This window comes from Nothoprocta perdicaria, unplaced genomic scaffold (assembly GCF_003342845.1).
Source record: "Nothoprocta perdicaria isolate Ctin4 unplaced genomic scaffold, notPer1 scaffold_174, whole genome shotgun sequence".
NCBI classification, from domain to species: Eukaryota; Metazoa; Chordata; class Aves; order Tinamiformes; family Tinamidae; genus Nothoprocta; species Nothoprocta perdicaria.
The window spans coordinates 1,115,587-1,123,075 of NW_020454916.1; the positions used below are offsets into that span (position 1 = coordinate 1,115,587).

Here is a 7,489-nt window from a genome sequence, read left to right on the forward strand (position 1 = left end):
AGGACACCGCTAGAGACTGGCCTCCAGATGGACTTTGTGCCATTGATCACTACCCTCCACCATACTGACCATTTCTTTAGCACTAATTTTATCAGCTTCTCTGTGAGAATGTTAAGAGAGATAGTGCCTAAGACCYTCCTAAAGTCAAGGTAAACAAAATCCACTGCTCCCCCTAATCCAGTAAGCCAACATCTCATCATATCACATTGGTTAAGCAAGACTCTGGATTGTCTTTGACATCTTAGTTCTTATTTGGAAAAACTGGGTTTAGGAGCACGTGGTATTTTCTGAAAAAAAACTCCTTCAGTATCTAAATACCAACTGAAAGCCACTTGAGAAAATCTCTACCATAGCATATTAGTGCAAATGTATGCCACATGCAGACTCTACTGAGTAACATGAGGGTTTAATTTGGCCTGCTAATTAGACTAGAGAAGGAGATGGTGGCCAGACAGCAGCTGTGGGAGGAAAGAATGAACAAACTCAGACTTTTTGTTCATCTGGTCATGCTTTTCCTCTTTGTTTGACTGTAATCTGGCAATTATTGTGCATACGTTTGTGTTCTTTAAAATTTATCCTGCAGGTGAATCCAGTAAGTAAGGAACTGCTGTTTCTTTCTCTTCCCTGTGGTTTCAGCCCGCTGTGAAGGCTGGGCTTAAGGTGATAGGGTACCTGACCTTGCATTAGCACCAACTGTTTTCCTAAGACTTTCTTTGGAAGACTAATCACATTAATTTATTCATAGAATGCCGCAGTGCTCAGCTGGGAGAAAGAGCATGCCTTTTGTACCCTGCTTCTGTTCCATATATTTTTGTGGAGTCCATGTGTCTACTGCTTGATAGCTAATCCCACTGATAGTCTGATTTAATAAGAGGAAAGAATGATATGGCTGCATCCTACCCATTTTGCCCTTAGGAAGTAGGTTTTTATTTGCCATCAGATGTCACTGATGGAGCATTTGGCTTCCTTTCATCAAGTGACAATTGCAGTTTTAAGAGTACAGTACAGAGTGCCACTTTAAAGCCAAATGTCTCAATTCACAAGTGAGGGAAGGATAAAGTTGTGCAGCTGGAGGATGCTATTTCTTCTCAGCAGCTGTCATTGAAAAGGCATGTGAATGCTCTAGATGTCAGGTGTCATAAATGCTCCATCCAGGATTTGTCACATGCTTGGTAATATCATGTGAAGTGTTGGATAAAAGTTTCTGTATACATTAGAATACTTCTCCAGACCAGCTTTCACGGAAATTTGCTATATTGAAGTCTTAGGAAGTGGGAAATTAATATAAGTGAGAACAACAGCTTGCTCTGTATGTCTTGCCAGAGACACAGAGTCTTTTCATGCCACCCAAATCAAAATGTGTGACTTTGGTACAAAAATTTTCATGATAACTCCTCTGTCCCTATTCCCCACTACCAGACTCACATACATACARGGTGTCACCTGCACATTCTGTGTTCTACAGATGTATGTATATAGTGTTGACCATGAATTCAGCTGGAAATAAGCATTAGTCCAACATAAAACAAGACTATACGTGGGGAAAATGTTATACTGCATACCTTATGTATACTATGATAGTAGTTCTCAAAGCTTTCCTTACACTACTCTTTCCCTTTTCTCCTTATTTCAAGCATCTCATCACTGGGGTAGAAGAAAAGGAGAACATGAAGCCACGAAGAATATGCAGTTCATTGTACCCCTGCTTTTTTTGAGAATTTCAATGGCTGAAAATTCTTATATGTGAAGGTGGCTGGCAGATGAAACACAGGATCCTACATTTCAGATCTGTGATTGGTATGTTAAGTGTCCCAGCTTGTGTTGGGAGTGGTTCCCAAAGCTGCCTATAGATTGCTTTCCAGAAAGTAAGTGGGTACTGAATTATCCAGATGTKGCTCACTTTGTTCCCTCTCCTCTTTCTAGAATATTTTCATTGTGATCTGTGCTTGAGAACCACCACGTTATCCACATCTAGGAAACAAAAGCACTGATTAAAACATTGAAAAGCATCATAGTCAGCAGTCATTGAGGTGTGGTGCCTGGTGACAGCTGGGCCAGAGAAATGGTGAGGTTTGAATCTTCTTCAGTGATTTGGTTAGCGTTGGATTTTGGTGTTAACATACAGGTTTTCTATAAGGCCCTGGTCCTTTCTTGTTGGCACTAGTTGGCTCTCTGTGCTCATTAGTCTGTCAACTATTGCAATCAGAATGTCTTTTCCTATTCCAGCTGGCAGTTGCTAAAGCTCTGTGAAACAGAAATGGTTATACAGAAGAACACTTTCATTTGTTGTTATGTCAAGTGAGGATGTAACACTAGAAACATAAGGATGCTTATTGATGCAGAGGCCACCAGACACGGAGTGCTGGAATTCTGCTCAAAGGAACCAAGCCAGATGGGAAGAGAAAAGAAATCCCCAGCTGTCAAGTGTGTCACATCATTATGAGAGAGTCTAAAGAATAAGAAGTGGCATCTCCAAGCCTTCCAGTCCATTAGTGCCTCTGCACTAGGAATTCTTTCATGACATGTGCCTGTGGTTTATTTAATGCCTTTTACATCTTTTCAGATGAAGATTAGGAAAAAGTTACATACAGTGTGCCTCCCTACATTGAGTTCACATCAGATTTTATGTATCCTTGGATACACACTTGCACTGTTCTCTCTTCTATCTCATGATTATAAAAGACTTTAATTTAAATCAGAGTTTAAGAGTATAAGTTTAAAGACTTTAAATCAATGCCAAAGACGAGTGAGCTACAGAATTACCAGTACCACTTTACTTTTTATTATTGCTCACCACAAGTCCACAAGTATTGTAAATGGTTGAAGTAATCATTATTTGTGTGGAAGGAAAACTTATGATTTTAATTAGTGCCTTCACAAATGCAACTCCTTCATGTTGCTGTAGTAACTGCCTTGGTTTAGATCAGAGAGGAATTTGAGACGGATTAATGATAATGATCTTTGTACTTTTGTCAATAAAAAAGGGCCAATTTCTTATCATTAGAGAAGCTCAGGCAATTCAACTTACCTGAAGTGCTACTTATTGTTCAATTAAAATTAGATTTTTTAAAAAGAAAGTTGCCCCAGACAAACCTCTCTTTTGAATTTCATGGTTTCAAAATTCAGTTTGACTGAATTTGACAGAAGTTCATCAGAATAAATTGGAAAAAAAAACTTGTAACTGCAAATTTGTTGTTTCCTGATGTTATGAAGCAATCACAATACTATGCTCAGCATCTTAGATATTGTGAAGTATTTGTCTGCCTATCATAAATATTCATCTTGAATTTTCCACTTTTCCTCCAACTGACACCATTTTATTATTTAGAGGAAAACTACATATAGTATTTAAAGTGTTTTGTGATCACACCCAATAAACTGAATTAACATGACTTTATTTCTTTTGATTTGAAACAACTAAGATTGTTGGTGTGTTTCCTTTAGCAAAGGCCGGAAATCTATATTTTTTATTTGAAGCTGAAAATTTTCAAAATGTTCACTTTTTAAGATAATGTTCTGGAAAGTTTTGATTGACACTTTGGTCATGAAYCATCTTTGGAATATCTGAAGAGAGAAATCACTTCTCTCTTCTTAAGTTAAGTGCAGTAACCAAAAACAATTCCTTCACTGTAAAGGGAAAATGTCAGGCATTCTGTCTTTTAATTTTTAGTCATGGAAATAGGCAGATCTGTGATAGTTCTAGGCTTATTGCCTGTGCAGGTTGTTATAAGTTTATTGATTCTTTTATATGGTAATTATAAATTAATCAGTAATATTTTTTTTATTGAGTGCATTGGGTGTTACAGCCTTCAAAGAAGAATATCTGGTAACATAGAAGATTTTCTCCATGGTCCAAGAAGGTACATACAAAGTCATTTTAGGTGTTTCCAAAGACGGTCCTTAGTTTAAGATTTAGTTTAAGATTTATTTACCCCTTAGACTTGGGGTAAACTTGGAAACAAATGCTCTGATCACTTGATGGCATTCTTGTTCTTACAATTTTCTCTAAAGATAAATTTGTATTGTCCGTTGAGGAAGTGTGTCTTTTAAAATGAAAACATGGTTTGATTGTCATAAAAGAATAACAATGACAGGAAGAAAAGGAAACAAAATTGTCAATCTTTAGGATATAACTAGAACAGGCTACATTTGTATTATTTCCTGTGCTTAAGTTTCATTACAGTAATTTTCCCAATGAATATATTGCATAGTACACTATTTCCTCTTCTCATTACCATCTTTGTCATGGAGAGGAGGTTATAGAATCTTAATGATTCAGTTATTTAAACCTTTCTGATAGTCTGTATATTCTGAATGAGCTCTCTGTTTCACCTCTTCCCTAAGGTTACTGTCCCTGAGAATAGGCATTGCTTTCAAATCAAATTACTCAACAATGAAAAGGGCAAGATAGTTTGGATTGCTATTATCGCAATTACACAGATTATAGCAAGGATCAGAGAAAAGGCACATTCTCAATCCTTCACTAGCATTTCACTGTGAAGCAGAGCAAGCAATAGCAATTACTGTATGCGCATTTGATGCAAAGCTCACTGGAAATCATGGATCAATGGTAAGGAATTGATTCAGTCAGTATCAGATCAGGAGTTCTCAAATCTGTTGTCAGCTGGTGTCAAAAACCTGAACAGCATGCAAAACACTGGTGATCACTGATGCTGTGATCTCTATAGTTTTTTGCCATCCTGAAAAATATACAAATGTGATTGATCATGTGTATCTGAAATGTTTCAGGAATTATAAGACTCCTTTGCATTCAAACAGGAGAAAGAAAGTAGATTTGTCTACATTAGGATCAAAGGTGCTGGCTGGAAATACGTATTGAAATGGRCTGAAAACTACAAGGGAAAACACCATAGACCCTGAGGGAAAAAGGGAATGTAAAAATATTTGGTAAAAACATTCAATTGTGTCATGATGCAAAGTATCTTGCTGCACACTGTGGCTGAATAGACTCTGCCAAGTAACTGTCCCCATTTAAAAGCATGACTGAGTACTCTGTGATGCTTCACAGACATCTGAAATAGTCAACCAAGAACATTAAGTGATAAAAGCCAAGATTAAGGATTCAGTGTTTGCCAGTATCATTATGACCCTGAATGTGTTCACTGACCATCTTAAATGGTAAATATGCTTCACAGGCATATGCTCTCTACTTTGGCTTGTTTTCCTACAGTGGGCAGGAACATTGCATGAGTCTCATGGAAAGTGCACAAAGAACAAATATAGGCAAGGTATTTATCTGAAAAGAACTTTTTCAGTGCAGGGATGCTGTGTTTACTCACATTCTCCTATCTTGATTTGAATAAATAAAGTGGTGTCATGGGACGTGCTGCAATCCTGATAATGAGTTTTATACCCATTCACCCTGAGAAGTTTCAACTGATGTAGTTTGCCTTTCAAATGGATTTAAAATTGTATTGTCACTGCCTTGCTTTCTGCACTGATTGCTTTTGTATTGCAGCTCCATGCCTCAATAGACACTTTGATTGTCTATATCTGCCACATTGTTCACTTGAGTCTCCCTATAATAACCTATAATATGAAAACCTTCGTTTTAATACTAAAACGCAACATGTGCACCTACAATGATTTTTGACTTGGGGATACAGCAGCAAAAATGATATTTTGCATTCTATTCTCTATTATTTCTGTGTATGTTCCATGGTAGGCAACAATCCACTTAGTTCAACAATTCAGCTTAGAACAGTGAATGAAGCAGTTCAGGAGGRATGTGATGGGTACAGCTGCGGACATTTCCACAGTTTTGATTATCAAGCTGCACACAACTATAATAATAAACCTTGACTACTCTCAGCTTATCTATTATCCTAAATTCATAAGATCTGAATCCTAGTTCTCATGGCGAAGTGTCGCTGTAGCTTAACAAATCTCTTAAACATGTAGTCCATTTTAGACATACTAGTTTAAAAAAGAATGTTAAATGGTTTGCAGGATTTCTGTTTTAAGAGTTGACTCAATGCTTTGTAGACTGAATTTCATCAAAATTGAATAAACATGCTGACAATTTTTATTGTTTATTACTCTTTTCCTTGTGCTATTGAAGCTTTTCAAAACKGTTTCAGCTCAGTCTCCTAAAGAAAATAGCCTAATGAAATCATTACTTCATTAATGTATGYGTATATTCATCTATATTGTCTGCTTTCTTTTCTTGTTATAAACACTGACTTTTGTGGCCTTTTCTCAACCAGCCTGAGGGAAAAGCAACAGTGTTAAAGATAAATTTCCATATGCTTTATCCAATGGGCACTTGACAGCTGAGAAAGAAAGAAGTGTCTTCTTATCCTGAGTAAAGGCAGCAGTGTGAGCATAGTCCTGATTAGATATGGGAGAAGCCAGTGATGGGACACAAATCCACAGGAAGCCATCCATTCTAATGCTTGCTTCTATTATGCAGTTGGCTCCAAGGATGACTACAGTTTCATTTGGATAACATTGGTGTAGGAAATTGTTTTCCATTTCAAGTTTCCTAACAAATACATGATATTTTAGTATGATGTGAGGAAATATATCTGTGGACTGCTCTTATGCTATTCTAATTCATGGAACAACTTCATTAGGGATGAGAGGAGATGGGGCAAGGAAGAAAAAAAAGGTACCATTTAACTAGTAAAGTGAAGTCACAGAATAAAGTGTTTCAGTTTTTCTTCTTGCTATGTGGGGCTGTCAGGTCTCTTTATTTAAGAATTTCATAATACCTTACAAAGGTTAATTATGCCTCGTGTTTTAGGGCCCAATTCTCACTTCTATCCTTGCTTCTGTCAACAAGAAAACTGAGTTACGGGGAGATTAAGCAGATAGATGACTGAAGGCTGTACTGCATGTCTCTACTTACATTTCAGAGCGCTATCCTCTGAACTAGTTTACTTGGGTATCAGGGGGCACCACAATCATTCTAACTAGATGGACTTCTGAGATTATGTTACCCTGAGCATGTGTCTTGAAACTGTAGTGTATGTTATAAAAGTATCCTCAGTCAGGATGAGGATAGCAATCTCTGATTCTGGTACTTATGCCTTAGGTGACATCCTGGAATTATGCAATTTCTTTAAAATAGGACAAAATTTCAACTGATTCAACCAACTTTTAACCCAKTAGAATATCCTGTTTTGTTGTACTMTTTTTTGGATATAGGTTTTTTAAACATGTATGGTGTAAGAGATCTAACAATCTTATCTTTTTCTCTAAAGAAAGATGATACTTGAAAAAAAAACAATACACTGTAATGGAAATATGGAACAGCAATCTTTCATTTTCAAATTTTCAAATTTTTCTGGTATAAGAGTTCCACAATAATATAGTGCAATTTAAAAAAAACTAATTAGAGCATATTATGTGTTTGTAGGCTGATGAACAATCACTTACCTCTTTGAGGTGACTGTGTCTTCAGATTTCAATATACTTCTGAGAATCTGCTGAAACACCAAAGAATTAAGTTTTAATATCAAGCAAC

General features: G+C 36.7%; 1 long non-coding RNA gene across 1 annotated transcript; it reads left to right on the forward strand.

The window, feature by feature from the left end:
• The first annotated feature begins 474 nt into the window (after positions 1 to 474).
• Positions 475 to 1,740, forward strand: LOC112944749. The gene is made up of 2 exons (XR_003248828.1): positions 475 to 592; positions 1,635 to 1,740. It is a non-coding gene; the product is annotated as an uncharacterized LOC112944749 (long non-coding RNA).
• The last annotated feature ends 5,749 nt before the right edge of the window (positions 1,741 to 7,489 follow it).